General features: G+C 54.7%; 1 protein-coding gene across 2 annotated transcripts in view; it reads right to left on the bottom strand.

The window, feature by feature from the left end:
• Window positions 1–22,615, bottom strand: part of c8h8orf82 (chromosome 8 C8orf82 homolog) — a 130,249-nt gene that overhangs the window by 24,041 nt on the left and 83,593 nt on the right. Inside the window, exon 4 of one of the 2 annotated variants that reach the window (XM_073055090.1) lies at window positions 556–690. The exons of the other annotated variant lie outside the window; for it this stretch is intronic. The gene's annotated coding sequence lies outside the window, so the exon portion shown is untranslated. Of the gene's footprint in view, window positions 1–555; window positions 691–22,615 lie in introns of those variants that run through there. 2 annotated transcript variants of the gene reach the window in all.

Below are 22,615 nucleotides of genomic sequence, written 5' to 3'. Positions count from 1 at the left end.
ATACCGGATTAATCAACAACACTCTCCCACCTTCTTGCCTGTCCTTCCAAAATATTGCATTCCTGCTACTGGTCTCCCGGCAACCACATCTCCATAAACTTAATTATATCACATCTTCGTATGATTAATTTATCCACCTCGCTGTGAGTGTTCCGCACACTGAGACACACATTGTTTAGGCCTGACATTTTAACATTTGTTGGTTCCCTGATCACCATTTCTCAGGTTCCAACACAGTGCAAGTAACCCTGGCTTGATGAAACCTGTTTGAAGTCCTTGAGGATTCCGAACCAGGATTCTCAAAGATTATGAGGAGTGTGAAAAGCTACAAGAGAAATGGGTAGGCGTGAGCATTGATTTCTCTAACTTTCAGAAGTCTCTCCACAATCCCTCTTACTTCCTTTTCCATTCTGAAAGCCCCTCTTCTCATCACCTTCCTCTAGTTCCCCATCTCCTTTGGTCCACTGTCCTCTCCTATCAGATTCCTCCTTTCTTTCACTCGCTCTGTTCCCACATCCTATGGACCCGCTTTCAAGGACTCTTCATCTCATGTTCTCCGTATTTATTGTTTATTATTTCCTTTTTTTCTTTGTATTTGCACAGTTGGTCTTTTGACGTTGGTTGTTTGTCCATCCTGTTCAGTGCGGCCTTTCACTGATTCTATTACGTTTCTTGACTTACTGAATATGCCTGTAAGGAAATAAATCTCAGGGTTGTATTGGGTGATATATACAGTATTTACTTCAAACTGTATTTATTTATTTTTTATTTAGAAATACAGCATGGTGACAAACCCTTCCAGTCCACAAGCTCGTGCCTCCGATTTACAGCCATGAAACCTGCTGACCCATACCTTTCGGAATGTGGGAGGGAACTGAAACACCCAGGTGGCCACGAGGAGACCACACAAACTCCTGGCAGGCAGCAGGGGGAACTGAACCCCGGTCACCTGTACTGTACAGCATTGTGCTAAATAACCACCACGCTACCGTGCCGCCCATTCAAAATTTGGAAGGCTCATTTTCACAGAACATCGAACACTACAGCACAGTACAGGCACATCGGCCCAGTGTTGTGCCAACCTTTTAGCCCACTCCAAGATCAATACAACCTTTCCCTCGCACATAGCCCTCATTCTTCTATCGCCCACGTGCAGCACGGTGCCGTAGTGGTTAGTGACAGCTGTAAGGCCAGGGTTCGATTCCGCTGCTGCCTGTCAGGTGTTTGTACGTTCTCCACATGACCGTGTGGGTTTCCTCTGGGTGCTCCGGTTTCCTCCCACGTTCCAAAGACAAACAGGTTAGGGTTCCTGAGCTGTGGGCGTGCTAAGCTGGTGCCAGTGCTGTGGGTTGTCCAGCACAATCCTTGTTGTTCAATGATGTATTTCACTATATATCTTACAAACTGATGTATTTCACTATATATCTTACAAACTGATGTATTTCACTATATATCTTACAAAATGATGTATTTCACTATATATCTTACAAAATGATGTATTTCATTGTATATCTTACAAAATGATGTATTTCATTGTATATTTTGACGTACTTGCTACAATTAAGCTACTCTTTATCTACATTTTAGTAGTTTCAATCCAGGTTCAATATTGTCGTCTGCTGCTGTCTGTGTGGAGTTTGCACGTTCTCCCTGTCACCACAAGGGTTTCCCATAGGTGTTCTAGTTTCATCTCAACCCGAGAGACACACAGGTTGTTAAATTAGCTGCTGCTGCCGTGGCGTGGATGGGTGACAGAAGAAATGGTATGGGGAGAGAATGAAGAGGCAGAGTGGGGTTGATGGAAAACCCTTGAAGGGCCAAATGGTCTTTTTCTGGGAAGGAAAATATGGCAAATTAAGAGGGAATTTAAATAAAGGCATACAATTTCAAGCACTGCTTTTAAGATGAAATCAAAAAAGATGTGAAAAGGCACACTGGGATCACAGAGGAAAGGTTAAAGATTGGAGGATGGTCTGGAGAAATCAATATTTTCCCACTGGAGCCAAGGAGATTAAAGAGAGACCTGATACAGGGTTTTAAACTGATTATGATGCAGAAAAGAGAGATGGGACAGGGCTCTGCCTATATAAGATCGCCACAAATGGAATTGGTCACAGAAAATATCTCAATACCGAGTGCAACTGGACTGAGCAATTTCATGTTCCACTTCACTGGCAGAGGGGAATGCGATTATCTCGTGGCTCGAAGGAGACAGTGCCATAGAGAAAGGGGAGGGACTGCAGGGAGCTTGATTATAATAGCTCACGGACTGGAGAAGGAAGGCAAGCCTTGCCAGAGCTCGTTTATTTATTTATTGTTGTTTACTTATTTGTACTTTTGTATTTGCACAGTTTGCCCTCTTTTCCACATTGGCCGTCAGCATTTGAGCGTAGATTTTCATTGATTCATTGTATTTCTTGGTCCTACTCCGAAGGCCTGCAAGAATCTCCAGGTAGTATATGGTGACAACATCATAATCAAGTTTCTTTGACCTTTGAATTAATTCAGGGTCAGTGCCACAGACTATCAGTAACCCTGTCTGTTCCACGTTTGTCTTGGAGTTCTCTGACTTGGAGCGTTAGGTGCTGAAGAGAGCCCTGACAGAAGTCCACTGGGGCACTCAGGGCCTTGTACCCTGCAAATCCACATCTGTTGGAGACTGAAGACTAAAGACAGCCTGTCCCTAGCATTAGAGGACTACGTGTGTAGGTGGGTGGGTAAGAGGGGAAAACATTTGTTGCTGCTTTGCTTCTTGGGTATGTTCTGTGTTGCTCTGCCAAGCATCGTGGGCATGCTATGTTGGCACCAGAATGTCATAGATTCATAGAACACTACAGCACAGAAACTGGCCCTTCAGCCCATCTAATCTGTGCCAAGCTATTATTCAGCAATAGCTCCACCGACCTGCACCTGGACCGTAGCCCCCCACTCCTCCCCCATCCAGAGAGAGATGTGGTGACACTTGTTGGTTGCCCCCAGCACACGTTTGGGTGTGTTAGTTATTAACACAAACAACACACTTCTCTGTATGATTTGTTGTACATGTGATAAATAAATCTGAATCTGGAAATGATGAGAGACATAGGTAGGATAGACAGTATAATTCTCACAGGGCAGGAATGTTGAATAATATAGGATATCGCTTTAAGGTGAGCGGGGGAAAGTTTAAGGGAGCCATCAGGACACAGTGTGTGGTAAGCAGCTGTGGCTCCAAGCCGCTGTTTGCCCGCAACAGCGGCCATACTCTGGTACATGCTGTGATAGGCGGGCCTCACATCCCGGTGAGATAGGGACATGCCTGTCCTAGCTCTGGCAGACTGGGGAGATGAGATCCATGAGATTCAACGGTCAGGAAGGCAGTTCTGCAACGCTCCATGGAATTCGAAGGGCAGGACGAGGCACAGAAGTCATGGTCGTCCACTGCAACAAGGAAGATCCCAGTTGTGACGACTGGACCCAGACTTCTGAAGCCAAGAGAGGCACAACACAACTGCTTTTCCACTTCAAAAACTCTGCCTGACAGGTTTCCTGTCATTGCCGGATATGGTGGACATCCTGACACGCCAATGTGATCATACTACCACAAGCAGGGGTACACATGAGGTTGAGAGGGAAAATAATACAATCCAATGGTGGGGTAGACTCGATGCCCTAACTCCAGAGGAGAATACAAACGTACTTCATGTTTGCTTACACAACCATGTGCATACACACTTAGATACCCACTTTCACAACTGTATATTGATGCTTCTCCAAGGTTTGTCACCTTGTCATGGTGAGTTCCTGAGATCCCGAGAGTATTGCCATCTAGAACTTACCTCCTGGTGAGTTCACCCACGGTCGTCAGGTCAGGGGGGGGGGTTCCAGACAAAGAGCGATCCAACCACGACCTCAATGGTGGAGCTGTCAGAGGATGACGACGCATCGCAACAGCAGTGATACTACTTCTGTAGATTAAACCTGCTGACGATACTACACTTATCTCAAATAATAACGAGGCAGCCTGCAGAGAAGAAGTCATCTCTCTGACACAGTGGTGTCAAGAAAACAACCTCTCTCTCAATGTCGCAAAAACAAAGGAGCTGGTTGTGGACTACAGGAGGAATGGAGACAGGCTCACCCCTATTGACATCAATAAATCTGGGGTTGAGAGGGTGAACAGCTTCAAGTTCCTCAGTATACACATCACCGAGGACCTGACTTGGTCTGTACATACCGGCTGTGTGGTGAAAAAACCAAAAACGCCTCTTTCACCTCAGACGGTTGAGGAAGTTTGGCTTGAGTCCCCAAATCCTACGGACTTTCTACAAGGGCACAATTGAAATCATCCTGAGTGGTTGTACCACTGCCTGGTATGGGAACTGTACCTCCCTCAATCGCAGGACTCTGCAGAGAGTGGTGTGGACAGCCCAGCACATCTGTAGATATGAGCTTCCCACTATTCAGGAGATTTACAGTGACAGGTGTATAAAAAAGGCCCGAAGGATCACTGGGGACCCGAGTCACCCCAACCACAAACTGTTCCAGCTGCTACCATCTGGGAAACGGTACATCATAAAAGCCAGGACCAACAGGCTCTGGGACAGCTTCTTCCACCAGGCCATCAGACTGATTAATTCACGCTGATACAATTGTATTTCTAAACTATGTTGTACATCTTGCTGTATATATATTTTTATTACATATTACTATAATTTGTACATTGCACATTCAGACAGAAATGTAAAGATTTTTACTCCTCATGAAGGGTGTAAGAAATAAAGAAATCGATTCAGTGAAGGCAGAGGAAGGCTGCAGCAGTGAAGGGTCCCCAGTCATCTTGCAGGCCATGCCACTGGACCCGGACCCTGAGCTGTCCAGTACCCTGCATCAGCCTCAAAGTCACGCACAGAAATTCTCCATTAACGGAATCCACCTTAACATTCCACCCACCAACAGACAACCATTTAGGATATCATTTTCGACTTGAGTGACACCCAGCCAGAAGCAGGAGCATACACATGCACAAACACAGAGACATATCACACCAGCATTTTGTGTGTTGGTCTAGATTTCCAGCATCTCCGGTTACTTGCACCTTCAGGGTCAAATAAGTCTGGTATTATTCCAATGAAGCATTCTTGGGATTATACGTACAAGTTCAAAAAAATTATTTATTGAGATACATGTTGAGGCAAGCAGCCCAGCTACTCACTGATTTAAACCTAGCCCTAATCATGAGACAACTTACAATGATCAATTAACCTACCAACCGGTACGTCTTTGGACTGCAGGAGGAAACCCGCACAGTCACAGGCAGCGGCAGAACTGAGCCTGTGTCGCTGGTACGGTGAAGTACTGAGCTAACCACTAGATGCTGCTCTTATATTGAGGCTGGTGTGCAGCGAGACGTCGACAAGCTTACACTTCTCAAACAACACACACAAAATACTGGAAGAACTCAACAGGTCAAGCAGCATCTGTGGAGTGGACTAAACAGTCAATGCTTTGAGCCGAGACCGTTTAGCAGGACTGGAAAGGAAGGGGGAAGATGCCAGAATAAGAAGTTACATCCAAGGACGTCTGTTCCATCAGCAAAAAGTGGAATTTCTTTGTGGGCAACCATTTTAATTCCCATCCCCATTCCCATTCCAACAGGTCATGTCATGGCTTCCTCTTCTGCCATGATGAGGTCACTCTCAGTCTGGAGAAGAACACCTCGTATTCCGCCTAGGTAGCCTCCAACCTGATGACATGAACATCAAATTCTAAAACTTACGGTAATTGTTTCCCTCTCCCCCTTCCTGCTTCTGCAATTCTCCACTTCGACCTCTTGCCTCTTCTTCTCACTTTCCTATCACCTCACCTGGTGCCCCTCCTCTTTCCCTTTCTCTCATGGTCCACTCTCCTCTCCTATCGGATTCCTCCCTCTCCACAAAATGCCAGAGGAACTCAGCAGGTCTGCAGCATCTATGGAGATGAATAGTTTTGGGCTGAAACCCTTCCTCATGAGTTTGTGACTGTTCATCGTCTGCAAGTCTGTGTCTTGATCGATGCTTTGCTGCACACTTGAGTGCCCAGTGGGGCGCCGATGCGTTTTTGCTGGTGGGGGATCGTTGCCTCACTGTTGCTTGTGCGTGGGGGGGGGGCTTTGGGGTTCTAATGTTTAACTGTCATTCATTCTTTGGGGCACTCTGTTTTTGTGGATGTTTGGGAAGAAAAAGAATTTCAGGATGTATATTGAAGACATTTCTCTGACATTGTGTACCTATTGAAAGATCACAGAATCAGGTTCATTATCACCATCTTATGTGACGTGATATTAAGTTTTGTGGCAGCAGTACAGTACAAAATTTACTATAAATCACTAAAATAAATAAACAGTGAAAAAAGCAGAGTGACAATTACTGTTCATGGATTATTCAGAAATCTGATGACAGAGGGATACAAGCTTTTCCAAATCCTTTGGGCCTGTGATGCGCTCTGCCTATATTGAACCATTGAGTGTTGGTCCTGAGGCTCCTATGCCTCCTTTTCGATGGTAGCACAAGAAAAGGGCTTTGTCCCGATGGTGAGGGTCCTTAGTGAGGGATGCCGCCTTCTTGAGGCTCTGCTTCTTGATGGCAGTGAGGGTTGTGACCGTGATGGAGCTGACTGAGTCTATAAAACTCAGCAGCCATTTGCAATCCTGTGTACTGGAACCTCCACACCAGGCTGTGACAAAGACAGTCAGAATGCTCTCCACTCTACTTTGTCAGAAACTCCAAAGAGCCTTTGGTGCCCTAACATAGTAGAGCTGCTGGTGTGTTTACCTCTTCTGTTCTGATCTATCAGGTTACGAAAAGAATGGAGATGATCTGATAGTCTACAATAACAGGCTTCCAACAGATCTTACAAAATAACCAATAACCAACTGATTGGAAGATCGTGGTCCAATTCCCGCTGCTATCTGCCACCACATTTCTAAATGCACTATGTACACTAACTCGCAATTCCACATTTGCACTTTCCTTTGGAACTTACAGTAATATTTTATGCCTGGCACTATAGATAGATAGATAGATACTTTATTCATCCCCATGGGGAAATTCAACTTTTTTTCCCAATGTCCCATACACTTGTTGTAGCAAAACTAATTACATACAATACTTAACTCAGTAAAAAATATGATATGCATCTAAATCACTATCTCAAAAAGCATTAATAATAGCTTTTAAAAAGTTCTTAAGTCCTGGCGGTAGAATTGTAAAGCCTAATGGCATTGGGGAGTATTGACCTCTTCATCCTGTCTGAGGAGCATTGCATCGATAGTAACCTGTCGCTGAAACTGCTTCTCTGTCTCTGGATGGTGCTATGTAGAGGATGTTCAGAGTTTTCCATAATTGACCGATGTTAAACTCTCCAGGACTTTGCCCACGACAGAGCCCGCCTTCCTTACCAGCTTATTAAGACGTGAGGCGTCCCTCTTCTTAATGCTTCCTCCCCAACACGCCACCACAAAGAAGAGGGCGCTCTCCACAACTGACCTATAGAACATCTTCAGCATCTCACTACAGACATTGAATGACGCCAACCTTCTAAGGAAGTACAGTCGACTCTGTGCCTTCCTGCACAAGGCATCTGTGTTGGCAGTCCAGTCTAGCTTCTCGTCTAACTGTACTCCCAGATACTTGTAGGTCTTAACCTGCTCCACACATTCTCCATTAATGATCACTGGCTCCATATGAGGCCTAGATCTCCTAAAGTCCACCACCATCTCCTTGGTCTTGGTGATATTGAGACGCAGGTAGTTTGAGTTGCACCATATCACAAAGTCCTGTATCAGTTTCCTATACTCCTCCTCCTGTCCATTCCTGACACACCCCACTATGGCCGTGTCATCAGCGAACTTCTGCACATGGCAGGACTCCGAGTTATATTGGAAGTCTGATGTGTACAGGGTGAACAGGACCGGAGAGAGTACGGTTCCCTGCGGCGCTCCTGTGCTGCTGACCACCGTGTCAGACCTACAGTCTCCCCAACCGCACATACTGAGGTCTATCTGTCAAGTAGTCCACTATCCAATCCACCATAGCAACAAGCAACTATACTGCTGCCACGAATGTCACGGCCTGCGTCAGTGCTAATAAACCTGAATCTGACACTGGAGTGATGGGGGGTTACACGAGAGGAGGGTCATCTGCCAGGTTAATGAGATGCAATGTCGCAACCAGGATTCACAGTTATCTATGTCCTCTGAGCTCTGCTCTTTCACATATTAATATATTTTAATGTAATGCCTGTTTTCCCTTATCTGAGAATGCTTTTTCTGAAGGAGAAATGAAAACATGCACAGTGATTTTAAAACAAACTGTTTCTAAATCCTACTTCACTGAAGAGTGACAGATGTTTGGAAATTAGGTCCTTGGAAGCAGTAAACACCAGGAACGAGCAAAGATGAGATGATAATGGGGGGAGGGGAGGGGAGGGAGGAGAGGGGGGAAGAGGAGGGGGAGGAGAGGACAGAGAAGCCATCCAGATAAATAATTGATCTGACAGACATTGTGCTTGTAAATAAGTGGGAGTGGGACCGGTCCACCCTGGTGCAGCGGTGGGGGAGTGGGATCATGTCCCACTGGGGGAGGGGGTTCCATTCCCTCCACTTGTTTTTGATTCATTTATCTGCCTAAGTTCCAGAGGTTGTTTTGTTCCCAGTGATGTTTCCCAGCAGAAACCTAGTCTCTGAATAAGTCAAGGGGTAAATATTAGTGACCATGGCTGGGACAGGACCTTAATGGGTGCGCCAACAGAAGTTTATTGAAAACTCCATTCCAAACTGCAGATTGGCTCAAGAAAGCAGTGTACCTCACTAAGGACTCTCAATACCCAGGACATTACTACCACTAGAGAAGAGGTACAGGAGCCTGAAGACCCCCCCCACCCCCACACTCAGTGATTCAGGAACAGCTTCTTCCCCTCTGCCATCAGATTTCCGAATGATCTATCAACAGCACCTTGTGATTGATTACTTTTTTACTATGCATTTAGCTTTGTAATTTATAGTAATGTTACCTCTTTGCACAGTACAGATGCTGCAAAACAAAAAATTTCACATCGTATGTCAGTGATACATTCAATGTGTCCGTTTGTGGTCTGCTGCTGTAACTATCCACTTTGAGGCCTGGCATGCCTGCTCAGAGATGCTCTTCCGTACACCACATGAGTATCTGAGTTCCTGTCAGCTTGAACCAGTCTGGTTATTCTCCTCTCACTCTCTCATTAACAGAACTGCCACTCACTGATTGTTTTCTGTTTTTTCTATAGAGACTGTTGTGTGTGCAAATCCAGGAGATCAGCAGTTTCTGAGATACCCCAAACCACCCCATCTGGCACCAACAATCATTCCACGGTCAGTCACTTGGATCACATTTCGTCCCCCATTCTCTTGTTTGGTCTGAACCTCTTGACCAGGTCTACATGCTTTTATGCATTGAGTTGCTGCCACGATCGGCTGATTAGATATTTGCATTAATGAGCAACTGTACCTAATAAAGTGGACATTGTGTATGTGAAACATCAGTGTTGTACACACGTACGTATACACACCCCCCCCCCCCACACCCTCTTCTCCCCACTCCCATCGGGCAGAAGATACAAAAGCCAGAAGACATGTTACACCCGGCTGAAAGACAGCTCCTAGCACACTTTTACCAGGCTCTTAAATGGACCTCTTGTTTGATACGAATAAACAAATCTGTGGGCAGCGTGGGAGCGTAGTGGTTACCAGAACACTATTACAGTACCAGTGCCTCACTCAGTTGCTGCCACTGTCTGGAAGGAGTCTACACGTTCTCCTCTGGGTGCGTTCCCCACATTCCAAAGACACGGGTTAGCAGGTTAATTAATTGCGTGGGTGTAATCGAATAGCATGGGCTCATTAGGTTGAAAGGCCCGTTACTGAGGTGTATCTCTACATCTTGACCTTACAATCTACCTCATTTTGATATGGCACTTTATCGGTTACTTGCACTGCACTCTCTCGGTAGCTGTTATGCTTTATTCTGCATTCTGTAATTGTTTTACCTTATCCTAGCTCAATGCACTGTGTAATGATCTAATTAATCTGCATGAGTCGTCTGCAAGAACAGCTTTTCACTGTTCAATAATAAACCAATACCAATAATAAATAAACCTGAGTAACACACACAAAATGCTGGAAGAACTCAGCAGGTCAGGCAGAACCTATGAAGGGGAAACATAAGTCAACATTTCAGGCCGAGACCCTTCATCAGGACTGGAGAGGAAGTGGACAGAAGCCAGAATAAGGTGGGCGAAAGGGGAAGGAGAACAAGCTGGCAGGTGATAGGTGAGACCAGGTGAGGGGGGGGATGAAGTGAGGAGGTGGGAGGTGATGGGTGAGACCAGTGAGGGGGGGGATGAAGTGAGGAGGTGGGAGGTGATGGGTGAGACCAGGTGAGGGGGGGATGAAGTGAGGAGGTGGGAGGTGATGGGTGAGACCAGGTGAGGGGGGGGATGAAGTGAGGAGGTGGGAGGTGATGGGTGAGACCAGGTGAGGGGGGGGATGAAGTGAGGAGGTGGGAGGTGATGGGTGAGACCAGGTGAGGGGGGGATGAAGTGAGGAGGTGGGAGGTGATGGGTGAGACCAGGTGAGGGGGGGGATGAAGTGAGGAGGTGGGAGGTGATGGGTGAGACCAGGTGAGGGGGAAGGTGGGTGAGGGGGAGGTGATGAAGTGAGGAGGTGGGAGGTGATGGATGAGACCAGGTGAGGGGGGGGATGAAGTGAGGAGGTGGGAGGGTGATGGGTGAGACCAGGTGAGGGGGGGGGGGATGAAGTGAGGAGGTGGGAGGTGATGGGTGAGACCAGGTGAGGGGGAAGGTGGGTGAGGGGGGAAGATGAAGTGAGGAGGTGGAGGTGATGGGTGAGACCAGGTGAGGGGGGGGGATGAAGTGAGGAGGTGGGAGGTGATGGGTGAGACCAGGTGAGGGGGAAGATGAAGTGAGGAGGTGGGAGGTGATGGGTGAGACCAGGTGAGGGGGAAGGTGGGTGAGGGGGAAGATGAAGTGAGGAGGTGGGAGGTGATGGGTGAGACCAGGTGAGGGGGGGGATGAAGTGAGGAGGTGGGAGGTGATGGGTGAGACCAGGTGAGGGGGAAGATGGTGAGGAGGTGGGAGGTGATGGGTGAGACCAGGTGAGGGGGGGGGATGAAGTGAGGAGGTGGGAGGTGATGGGTGAGACCAGGTGAGGGGGGGGATGAAGTGAGGAGGGTGGGAGGTGATGGGTGAGACCAGGTGAGGGGGAAGGTGGGTGAGGGGGGGGGATGAAGTGAGGAGGTGGGAGGTGATGGGTGAGACCAGGTGAGGGGGAAGGTGGGTGAGGGGGGGGATGAAGTGAGGAGGTGGGAGGTGATGGGTGAGACCAGGTGAGGGGGAAGGTGGGTGAGGGGGGGGATGAAGTGAGGAGGTGGGAGGTGATGGGTGAGACCAGGTGAGGGGGGGGGGATGAAGTGAGGAGGTGGGGAGGTGATGGGTGAGACCAGGTGAGGTGGGGATGAAGTGAGGAGGTGGGAGGTGATGGGTGAGACCAGGTGAGGGGGGAAGATGAAGTGAGGAGGTGGGAGGTGATGGGTGAGACCAGGTGAGGGGGAAGATGAAGTGAGGAGGTGGGAGGTGATGGGTGAGACCAGGTGAGGGGGGTATGAAGTGAGGAGGTGGGAGGTGATGGGTGAGACCAGGTGAGGGGGGGGGATGAAGTGAGGAGGTGGGAGGTGATGGGTGAGACCAGGTGAGGGGGGGATGAAGTGAGGAGGTGGGAGGTGATGGGTGAGACCAGGTGAGGGGGAAGATGAAGTGAGGAGGGTGGGAGGTGATGGGTGAGACCAGGTGAGGGGGAAGATGAAGTGAGGAGGTGGGAGGTGATGGGTGAGACCAGGTGAGGGGGGTATGAAGTGAGGAGGTGGGAGGTGATGGGTGAGACCAGGTGAGGGGGGGGATGAAGTGAGGAGGTGGGAGGTGATGGGTGAGACCAGGTGAGGGGGGGATGAAGTGAGGAGGTGGGAGGTGATGGGTGAGACCAGGTGAGGGGGAAGATGAAGTGAGGAGGTGGGAGGTGATGGGTGAGACCAGGTGAGGGGGAAGGTGGGTGAGGGGGGGGATGAAGTGAGGAGGTGGGAGGTGATGGGTGAGACCAGGTGAGGGGGGGGATGAAGTGAGGAGGTGGGAGGTGATGGGTGAGACCAGGTGAGGGGGGGATGAAGTGAGGAGGTGGGAGGTGATGGGTGAGACCAGGTGAGGGGGGGGATGAAGTGAGGAGGTGGGAGGTGATGGGTGAGACCAGGTGAGGGGGGGATGAAGTGAGGAGGTGGGAGGTGATGGGTGAGACCAGGTGAGGGGGAAGGTGGGTGAGGGGGGGATGAAGTGAGGAGGTGGGAGGTGATGGGTGAGACCAGGTGAGGGGGGGATGAAGTGAGGAGGTGGGAGGTGATGGGTGAGACCAGGTGAGGGGGGGTGGGGATGAAGTGAGGAGGTGGGAGGTGATGGGTGAGACCAGGTGAGGGGGGGGATGAAGTGAGGAGGTGGGAGGTGATGGGTGAGACCAGGTGAGGGGGGGATGAAGTGAGGAGGTGGGAGGTGATGGGTGAGACCAGGTGAGGGGGGGGGATGAAGTGAGGAGGTGGGAGGTGATAGGTGAGACCAGGTGAGGGGGGGTGGGGATGAAGTGAGGAGGTGGGAGGTGATGGGTGAGACCAGGTGAGGGGGGGGATGAAGTGAGGAGGTGGGAGGTGATGGGTGAGACCAGGTGAGGGGGGGATGAAGTGAGGAGGTGGGAGGTGATGGGTGAGACCAGGTGAGGGGGAAGATGAAGTGAGGAGGTGGGAGGTGATGGGTGAGACCAGGTGAGGGGGAAGGTGGGTGAGGGGGGGGGATGAAGTGAGGAGGTGGGAGGTGATGGGTGAGACCAGGTGAGGGGGGAAGATGAAGTGAGGAGGTGGGAGGTGATGGGTGAGACCAGGTGAGGGGGAAGGTGGGTGAGGGGGGGGGGATGAAGTGAGGAGGTGGGAGGTGATGGGTGAGACCAGGTGAGGGGGAAGATGAAGTGAGGAGGTGGGAGGTGATGGGTGAGACCAGGTGAGGGGGAAGGTGGGTGAGGGGGAAGATGAAGTGAGGAGGTGGGAGGTGATGGGTGAGACCAGGTGAGGGGGAAGATGAAGTGAGGAGGTGGGAGGGTGATGGGTGAGACCAGGTGAGGAGGGGGATGAAGTGAGGAGGTGGGAGGTGATGGGTGAGACCAGGTGAGGGGGGTGGGGATGAAGTGAGGAGGTGGGAGGTGATGGGTGAGACCAGGTGAGGGGGAAGGTGGGTGAGGGGGGGATGAAGTGAGGAGGTGGGAGGTGATGGGTGAGACCAGGTGAGGGGGGAAGATGAAGTGAGGAGGTGGGAGGTGATGGGTGAGACCAGGTGAGGGGGGGGATGAAGTGAGGAGGTGGGAGGTGATGGGTGAGACCAGGTGAGGGGGGGGATGAAGTGAGGAGGTGGGAGGTGATGGGTGAGACCAGGTGAGGGGGAAGGTGGGTGAGGGGGAAGATGAAGTGAGGAGGTGGGAGGTGATGGGTGAGACCAGGTGAGGGGGAAGGTGGGTGAGGGGGAAGATGAAGTGAGGAGGTGGGAGGTGATGGGTGAGACCAGGTGAGGGGGGGGGATGAAGTGAGGAGGTGGGAGGTGATGGGTGAGACCAGGTGAGGGGGAAGGTGGGTGAGGGGGAAGATGAAGTGAGGAGGTGGGAGGTGATGGGTGAGACCAGGTGAGGGGGAAGGTGGGTGAGGGGGAAGATGAAGTGAGGAGGTGGGAGGTGATGGGTGAGACCAGGTGAGGGGGAAGGTGGGTGAGGGGGAAGATGAAGTGAGGAGGTGGGAGGTGATGGGTGAGACCAGGTGAGGGGGGGGATGAAGTGAGGAGGTGGGAGGTGATGGGTGAGACCAGGTGAGGGGGAAGGTGGGTGAGGGGGGAAGATGAAGTGAGGAGGTGGGAGGTGATGGGTGAGACCAGGTGAGGGGGAAGATGAAGTGAGGAGGTGGGAGGTGATGGGTGAGACCAGGTGAGGGGGGGGATGAAGTGAGGAGGTGGGAGGTGATGGGTGAGACCAGGTGAGGGGGGTGGGGATGAAGTGAGGAGGTGGGAGGTGATGGGTGAGACCAGGTGAGGGGGGGATGAAGTGAGGAGGTGGGAGGTGATGGGTGAGACCAGGTGAGGGGGGGGGATGAAGTGAGGAGGTGGGAGGTGATGGGTGAGACCAGGTGAGGGGGAAGATGAAGTGAGGAGCTGGGAGGGTGATGGGTGAGACCAGGTGAGGGGGGGGATGAAGTGAGGAGGTGGGAGGTGATGGGTGAGACCAGGTGAGGGGGGAAGATGAAGTGAGGAGGTGGAGGTGATGGGTGAGACCAGGTGAGGGGGGGGGATGAAGTGAGGAGGTGGGAGGTGATGGGTGAGACCAGGTGAGGGGGGGGATGAAGTGAGGAGGTGGAGGTGATGGGTGAGACCAGGTGAGGGGGAAGGTGGGTGAGGGGGGGGGTGATGAAGTGAGGAGGTGGGAGGTGATGGGTGAGACCAGGTGAGGGGGGGATGAAGTGAGGAGGTGGAGGTGATGGGTGAGACCAGGTGAGGGGGGGTGGGGATGAAGTGAGGAGGTGGAGGTGATGGGTGAAAACCAGGTGAGGGGGGGATGAAGTGAGGAGGTGGGAGGTGATGGGTGAGACCAGGTGAGGGGGGATGAAGTGAGGAGGTGGGAGGTGATGGGTGAGACCAGGTGAGGGAGGGGGATGAAGTGAGGAGGTGGGAGGTGATGGGTGAGACCAGGTGAGGGGGAAGATGAAGTGAGGAGGTGGGAGGTGATGGGTGAGACCAGGTGAGGGGGGATGAAGTGAGGAGGTGGGAGGGTGATGGGTGAGACCAGGTGAGGGGGGGGATGAAGTGAGGAGGTGGGGTGATGGGTGAGACCAGGTGAGGGGGGATGAAGTGAGGAGGTGGAGGTGATGGGTGAGACCAGGTGAGGGGGGGATGAAGTGAGGAGGTGGGAGGTGATGGGTGAGACCAGGTGAGGGGGGATGAAGTGAGGAGGTGGAGGTGATGGGTGAGACCAGGTGAGGGGGGGGGATGAAGTGAGGAGGTGGGAGGTGATGGGTGAGACCAGGTGAGGGGGGGGATGAAGTGAGGAGGTGGAGGTGATGGGTGAGACCAGGTGAGGGGGGGGATGAAGTGAGGAGGTGGAGGTGATGGGTGAGACCAGGTGAGGGGGAAGGTGGGTGAGGGGGGGGGTGATGAAGTGAGGAGGTGGGAGGTGATGGGTGAGACCAGGTGAGGGGGGGATGAAGTGAGGAGGTGGAGGTGATGGGTGAGACCAGGTGAGGGGGGGGATGAAGTGAGGAGGTGGGAGGTGATGGGTGAGACCAGGTGAGGGGGAAGGTGGGTGAGGGGGAAGATGAAGTGAGGAGGTGGGAGGTGATGGGTGAGACCAGGTGAGGGGGAAGGTGGGTGAGGGGGGGGTGATGAAGTGAGGAGGTGGGAGGTGATGGGTGAGACCAGGTGAGGGGGGAAGATGAAGTGAGGAGGTGGAGGTGATGGGGTGAGACCAGGTGAGGGGGAAGGTGGGTGAGGGGGGGGTGATGAAGTGAGGAGGTGGGAGGTGATGGGTGAGACCAGGTGAGGGGGGGATGAAGTGAGGAGGTGGGAGGTGATGGGTGAGACCAGGTGAGGGGGGGGATGAAGTGAGGAGGTGGGAGGTGATGGGTGAGACCAGGTGAGGGGGGATGAAGTGAGGAGGTGGGAGGTGATGGGTGAGACCAGGTGAGGGGGGGATGAAGTGAGGAGGTGGGAGGTGATGGGTGAGACCAGGTGAGGGGGAAGGTGGGTGAGGGGGGGGGGGTGATGAAGTGAGGAGGTGGGAGGTGATGGGTGAGACCAGGTGAGGGGGGGATGAAGTGAGGAGGTGGGAGGTGATGGGTGAGACCAGGTGAGGGGGGTATGAAGTGAGGAGGTGGGAGGTGATGGGTGAGACCAGGTGAGGGGGGGGATGAAGTGAGGAGGTGGGAGGTGATGGGTGAGACCAGGTGAGGGGGGGGAAGAAGTGAGGTGGGAGGTGATGGGTGAGACCAGGTGAGGGGGGGATGAAGTGAGGAGGTGGGAGGTGATGGGTGAGACCAGGTGAGGGGGGGGGATGAAGTGAGGAGGTGGGAGGTGATGGGTGAGACCAGGTGAGGGGGGGGATGAAGTGAGGAGGTGGGAGGTGATGGGTGAGACCAGGTGAGGGGGGGGGGATGAAGTGAGGAGGTGGGAGGTGATGGGTGAGACCAGGTGAGGGGGGGGATGAAGTGAGGAGGTGGGAGGTGATGGGTGAGACCAGGTGAGGGGGGGGGATGAAGTGAGGAGGTGGGAGGTGATGGGTGAGACCAGGTGAGGGGGAAGGTGGGTGAGGGGGAGGTGATGAAGTGAGGAGGTGGGAGGTGATGGGTGAGACCAGGTGGGGGGGGGATGAAGTGAGGAGGTGGGAGGTGATGGGTGAGACCAGGTGAGGTGGGGATGAAGTGAGGAGGTGGGAGGTGATGGGTGAGACCAGGTGAGGGGGGGGGGGATGAAGTGAGGAGGTGGGAGGTGATGGGTGAGACCAGGTGAGGGGGAAGGTGGGTGAGGGGGAAGATGAAGTGAGGAGGTGGAGGTGATGGGTGAGACCAGGTGAGGGGGGGGGATGAAGTGAGGAGGTGGGAGGGTGATGGGTGAGACCAGGTGAGGGGGGGATGAAGTGAGGAGGTGGGAGGTGATGGGTGAGACCAGGTGAGGGGGGGATGAAGTGAGGAGGTGGGAGGTGATGGGTGAGACCAGGTGAGGGGGGGTATGAAGTGAGGAGGTGGGAGGTGATGGGTGAGACCAGGTGAGGGGGGGGATGAAGTGAGGAGGTGGGAGGTGATGGGTGAGACCAGGTGAGGGGGGGATGAAGTGAGGAGGTGGGAGGTGATGGGTGAGACCAGGTGAGGGGGGGGATGAAGTGAGGAGGTGGGAGGTGATGGGTGAGACCAGGTGAGGGGGGGATGAAGTGAGGAGGTGGGAGGTGATGGGTGAGACCAGGTGAGGGGGGGGGATGAAAGTGAGGAGGTGGGAGGGATGGGTGAGACCAGGTGAGGGGGGGGATGAAGTGATGGTGGGAGGTGATGGTGAGACCAGGTGAGGGGGAAGATGAAGTGAGGAGGTGGGAGGTGATGGGTGAGACCAGGTGAGGGGGGAAGATGAAGTGAGGAGGTGGGAGGTGATGGGTGAGACCAGGTGAGGGGGGAAGATGAAGTGAGGAGGTGGGAGGTGATGGGTGAGACCAGGTGAGGGGGGAAGGTGGGTGAGGGGGAAGATGAAGTGAGGAGGTGGGAGGTGATGGGTGAGACCAGGTGAGGGGGGGGGGATGAAGTGAGGAGGTGGGAGGTGATGGGTGAGACCAGGTGAGGGGGGAAGATGAAGTGAGGAGGTGGGGAGGTGATGGGTGAGACCAGGTGAGGGGGGGATGAAGTGAGGAGGTGGGAGGTGATGGGTGAGACCAGGTGAGGGGGGGAAGATGAAGTGAGGAGGTGGGAGGTGATGGGTGAGACCAGGTGAGGGGGAAGGTGGTGAGGGGGAAGATGAAGTGAGGAGGTGGGAGGTGATGGGTGAGACCAGGTGAGGGGGGGGGATGAAGTGAGGAGGTGGGAGGTGATGGGTGAGACCAGGTGAGGGGGGGAAGATGAAGTGAGGAGGTGGGAGGTGATGGGTGAGACCAGGTGAGGGGGGGATGAAGTGAGGAGGTGGGAGGTGATGGGTGAGACCAGGTGAGGGGGGGTGGATGAAGTGAGGAGGTGGGAGGTGATGGGTGAGACCGGGTGAGGGGGGAAGATGAAGTGAGGAGGTGGGAGGTGATGGGTGAGACCAGGTGAGGGGGGGGGATGAAGTGAGGAGGTGGGAGGTGAGGGGTGAGACCAGGTGAGGGGGGGGGATGAAGTGAGGAGGTGGGAGGTGATGGGTGAGACCAGGTGAGGGGGGGTATGAAGTGAGGAGGTGGGAGGTGATGGGGTGAGACCAGGTGAGGGGGGGGATGAAGTGAGGGTGGGAGGTGATGGGTGAGACCAGGTGAGGGGGGGGATGAAGTGAGGTGGGAGGTGATGGGTGAGACCAGGTGAGGGGGGGGGATGAAGTGAGGAGGTGGGAGGTGATGGGTGAGACCAGGTGAGGGGGGGATGAAGTGAGGAGGTGGGAGGTGATGGGTGAGACCAGGTGAGGGGGAAGGTGGGTGAGGGGGGGGATGAAGTGAGGAGGTGGGAGGTGATGGGTGAGACCAGGTGAGGGGGGGATGAAGTGAGGAGGTGGGAGGTGATGGGTGAGACCAGGTGAGGGGGGGGATGAAGTGAGGAGGTGGGAGGTGATGGGTGAGACCAGGTGAGGGGGGAAGATGAAGTGAGGAGGTGGGAGGTGATGGGTGAGACCAGGTGAGGGGGGAAGATGAAGTGAGGAGGTGGGAGGTGATGGGTGAGACCAGGTGAGGGGGGGGGATGAAGTGAGGAGGTGGGAGGTGATGGGTGAGACCAGGTGAGGGGGGGATGAAGTGAGGAGGTGGGAGGTGATGGGTGAGACCAGGTGAGGGGGGGGATGAAGTGAGGAGGTGGGGAGGTGATGGGTGAGACCAGGTGAGGGGGGGATGAAGTGAGGAGGTGGAGGTGATGGGTGAGACCAGGTGAGGGGGGGGATGAAGTGAGGAGGTGGGAGGTGATGGGTGAGACCAGGTGAGGGGGGAAGATGAAGTGAGGAGGTGGGAGGTGATGGGTGAGACCAGGTGAGGGGGGGATGAGAGTGAGGAGGTGGGAGGTGATGGGTGAGACCAGGTGAGGGGGGGGATGAAGTGAGGAGGTGGGAGGTGATGGGTGAGACCAGGTGAGGGGGGGGGATGAAGTGAGGAGGTGGGGAGGTGATGGGTGAGACCAGGTGAGGGGGGGAAGATGAAGTGAGGAGGTGGGAGGTGATGGGTGAGACCAGGTGAGGGGGGGGATGAAGTGAGGAGGTGGGAGGTGTGATGGGTGAGACCAGGTGAGGGGGGGGGATGAAGTGAGGAGGTGGGAGGTGATGGGTGAGACCAGGTGAGGGGGGGGATGAAGTGAGGAGGTGGGAGGTGATGGGTGAGACCAGGTGAGGGGGGGGATGAAGTGAGGAGGTGGGAGGTGATGGGTGAGACCAGGTGAGGGGGGGGGATGAAGTGAGGAGGTGGGAGGTGATGGGTGAGACCAGGTGAGGGGGGGATGAAGTGAGGAGGTGGGAGGTGATGGGTGAGACCAGGTGAGGGGGGAAGATGAAGTGAGGAGGTGGGAGGTGATGGGTGAGACCAGGTGAGGGGGGGGGATGAAGTGAGGAGGTGGGAGGTGATGGGTGAGACCAGGTGAGGGGGGGGATGAAGTGAGGAGGTGGGAGGTGATGGGTGAGACCAGGTGAGGGGGGAAGATGAAGTGAGGAGGTGGGAGGTGATGGGTGAGACCAGGTGAGGGGGGGGATGAAGTGAGGAGGTGGGAGGTGATGGGTGAGACCAGGTGAGGGGGGAGATGAAGTGAGGAGGTGGGAGGTGATGGGTGAGACCAGGTGAGGGGGGGGGATGAAGTGAGGAGGTGGGAGGTGATGGGTGAGACCAGGTGAGGGGGGGGATGAAGTGAGGAGGTGGGAGGTGATGGGTGAGACCAGGTGAGGGGGGGGGATGAAGTGAGGAGGTGGGAGGTGATGGGTGAGACCAGGTGAGGGGGGGGGATGAAGTGAGGAGGTGGGAGGTGATGGGTGAGACCAGGTGAGGGGGGGGGATGAAGTGAGGAGGTGGGAGGTGATGGGTGAGACCAGGTGAGGGGGGATGAAGTGAGGAGGTGGGAGGTGATGGGTGAGACCAGGTGAGGGGGGGGGATGAAGTGAGGAGGTGGGAGGTGATGGGTGAGACCAGGTGAGGGGGGAGATGAAGTGAGGAGGTGGGAGGTGATGGGTGAGACCAGGTGAGGGGGAAGATGAAGTGTGGAGGTGGGAGGTGATGGGTGAGACCAGGTGAGGGGGAAGGAATGAAGTGTGGAGGTGGGAGGTGATGGGTGAGACCAGGTGAGGGGGAAGATGAAGTGAGGAGGTGGAGGTGATGGGTGAGACCAGGTGAGGGGGGGAAGGTGGGGGTGAGGGGGAAGATGAAGTGAGGAGGTGGAGGTGATGGGTGAGACCAGGTGAGGGGGGGGAAGAAGTGAGGAGGTGGGAGGTGATGGGTGAGACCAGGTGAGGGGGAAGGTGGGTGAGGGGGAGATGAAGTGAGGAGGTGGGAGGTGATGGGTGAGACCAGGTGAGGGGGGGGATGAAGTGAGGAGGTGGAGGTGATGGGTGAGACCAGGTGAGGGGGAAAGTGGGTGAGGGGGGGTGATGAAGTGAGGAGGTGGGAGGTGATGGGTGAGACCAGGTGAGGGGGGGGATGAAGTGAGGAGGTGGGAGGTGATGGGTGAGACCAGGTGAGGGGGGGGGATGAAGTGAGGAGGTGGGAGGTGATGGGTGAGACCAGGTGAGGGGGGAAGATGAAGTGAGGAGGTGGGAGGTGATGGGTGAGACCAGGTGAGGGGGGAGATGAAGTGAGGAGGTGGGAGGTGATGGGTGAGACCAGGTGAGGGGGGGGGATGAAGTGAGGAGGTGGAGGTGATGGGTGAGACCAGGTGAGGGGGGGGATGAAGTGAGGAGGGTGGGAGGTGATGGGTGAGACCAGGTGAGGGGGGAAGATGAAGTGAGGAGGTGGGAGGTGATGGGTGAGACCAGGTGAGGGGGGAGATGAAGTGAGGAGGTGGGAGGTGATGGGTGAGACCAGGTGAGGGGGAAGATGAAGTGAGGAGGTGGGAGGTGATGGGTGAGACCAGGTGAGGGGGAAGGTGGGTGAGGGGGAAGATGAAGTGAGGAGGTGGGAGGTGATGGGTGAGACCAGGTGAGGGGAAGGTGGGTGAGGGGGAAGATGAAGTGAGGAGGTGGAGGTGATGGGTGAGACCCAGGTGAGGGGGGGAGAGAAGTGAGGAGGTGGAGGTGATGGGTGAGACCAGGTGAGGGGGAGGTGGGTGAGGGGGGGTGATGAGTGAGGAGGTGGAGGTGATGGGTGAGACCAGGTGAGGGGGGGGATGAAGTGAGGAGGTGGGAGGTGATGGGTGAGACCAGGTGGGGAGGGGGAGGGGGAAGATGAAGTGAGGAGGTGGGAGGTGATGGGTGAGACCAGGGTGAGGGGAGGGATGAAGTGAGGAGGTGGGAGGTGATGTGTGAGACCAGGTGAGGGGGGGGATGAAGTGAGAGTGGGAGGTGATGGGTGAGACCAGGTGAGGGGGGGGGATGACGTGAGGAGGTGGGAGGTGATGGGTGAGACCAGGTGAGGGGGAAGATGAAGTGAGGAGGTGGAGGTGATGGGTGAGACCAGGTGAGGGGGGGGATGAAGTGAGGAGGTGGAGGTGATGGGTGAGACCAGGTGAGGGGGGGGATGAAGTGAGGAGGTGGGAGGTGATGGGTGAGACCAGGTGAGGGGGGAAGATGAAGTGAGGAGGTGGGAGGTGATGGGTGAGACCAGGTGAGGGGGGGGGGATGAAGTGAGGAGGTGGGAGGTGATGGGTGAGACCAGGTGAGGGGGGAAGATGAAGTGAGGAGGTGGGAGGTGATGGGTGAGACCAGGTGAGGGGGAAGGTGGTGAGGGGGGGAGAGTGGGAGGTGGGAGGTGATGGGTGAGACCAGGTGAGGGGGGGATGAAGTGAGGAGGTGGGAGGTGATGGGTGAGACCAGGTGAGGGGGAAGATGAAGTGAGGAGGTGGAGGTGATGGGTGAGACCAGGTGAGGGGGTGGATGAAGTGAGGAGGTGGGAGGTGATGGGTGAGACCAGGTGAGGGGGGGATGAAGTGAGGAGGTGGGAGGTGATGGGTGAGACCCAGGTGAGGGGGGGATGAAGTGAGGAGGTGGGAGGTGATGGGTGAGACCAGGTGAGGGGGAAGATGAAGTGAGGAGGTGGAGGTGATGGGTGAGACCAGGTGAGGGGGGGGATGAAGTGAGGAGGTGGGAGGTGATGGGTGAGGACCAGGTGAGGGGGGGGATGAAGTGAGGAGGTGGGAGGTGATGGGTGAGACCAGGTGAGGGGGGGAAGATGAAGTGAGGAGGGTGGGAGGGTGATGGGTGAGACCAGGTGAGGGGGGGGATGAAGTGAGGAGGTGGGAGGTGATGGGTGAGACCAGGTGAGGGGGTGGGGATGAAGTGAGGAGGTGGGAGGGTGATGGGTGAGACCAGGTAGGGGGATGAGTGGGTGAGGGGAGATGAAGTGAGGAGGTGGGAGGTGATGGGTGAGACCAGGTGAGGGGGGGATGAAGTGAGGAGGTGGGAGGTGATGGGTGAGACCAGGTGAGGGGGAAGATGATGTGAGGAGGTGGGAGGTGATGGGTGAGACCAGGTGAGGGGGGAGATGAATGTGGAGGGTGGGAGGTGATGGGTGAGACCAGGTGAGGGGGGAAGATGAAGTGAGGAGGTGGGAGGTGATGGGTGAGACCAGGTGAGGGGAAGGTGGGTGAGGGGGGAAGATGAAGTGAGGAGTGAGGTCAGGTGATGGGTGAGACCAGGTGAG

The sequence above is a fragment of the Hemitrygon akajei genome, chromosome 8 (assembly GCF_048418815.1).
Source record: "Hemitrygon akajei chromosome 8, sHemAka1.3, whole genome shotgun sequence".
NCBI lineage: Eukaryota > Metazoa > Chordata > Chondrichthyes > Myliobatiformes > Dasyatidae > Hemitrygon > Hemitrygon akajei.
This window is presented reverse-complemented; position numbering and strand designations above follow the sequence as displayed.